The 500-nt window shown below is 47.2% G+C and overlaps 1 protein-coding gene across 1 annotated transcript in view; it reads right to left on the minus strand.

Moving 5' to 3' along the window:
* NT5M (5',3'-nucleotidase, mitochondrial) overlaps positions 1-500 on the minus strand; it is a 217,585-nt gene that overhangs the window by 78,384 nt on the left and 138,701 nt on the right. The window lies entirely within an intron of this gene.

Consider the following 500-nt stretch of genomic DNA (forward strand, 5'->3'; position numbering starts at 1 on the left):
GGGAGGCCGAGGTGGGAGGATCACGAGGTCAGCAGATCGAGACCAGCCTGACCAACATGGAGAAACCCCGTCTCTACTAAAAATACAAAAATTATTTGGGCATGGTTTCACGCACCTCTAGTCCCAGCTACTTAGGAGGCCGAGGTGGGAGAATCACTTGAACCTGGGAGGCAGAGGTTGCAGTGAGCCAAAATGGCACCACTGCACTGTAGCCTGGGTGACAGAGTGAGACTCCATCTCAAAAAAAAAAAAAAAAAAAATTCAAAAATTGTAAAGTTACAGTGTGCTTCTACTTTAGTTGAGAGGCCATCTATCCTTCAAGGAAGGCTAGAATCTACACCCTGAGTCCTTACTGAAATCAATCCAGCAACCAAAACGTGGGATGAACAATCACAGCAGTGAGACAGGAAGAGCACCTTCGTACATTTAGCCCATGTTGAGATACACCACTAACAGAGCTGAAGGAAGCTCACAGTTCCGGGTTCCATCCCTTGGCACTT

This window comes from Colobus angolensis, unplaced genomic scaffold, assembly GCF_000951035.1.
Source record: "Colobus angolensis palliatus isolate OR3802 unplaced genomic scaffold, Cang.pa_1.0 Scaffold335, whole genome shotgun sequence".
Classification (NCBI taxonomy): domain Eukaryota; kingdom Metazoa; phylum Chordata; class Mammalia; order Primates; family Cercopithecidae; genus Colobus; species Colobus angolensis.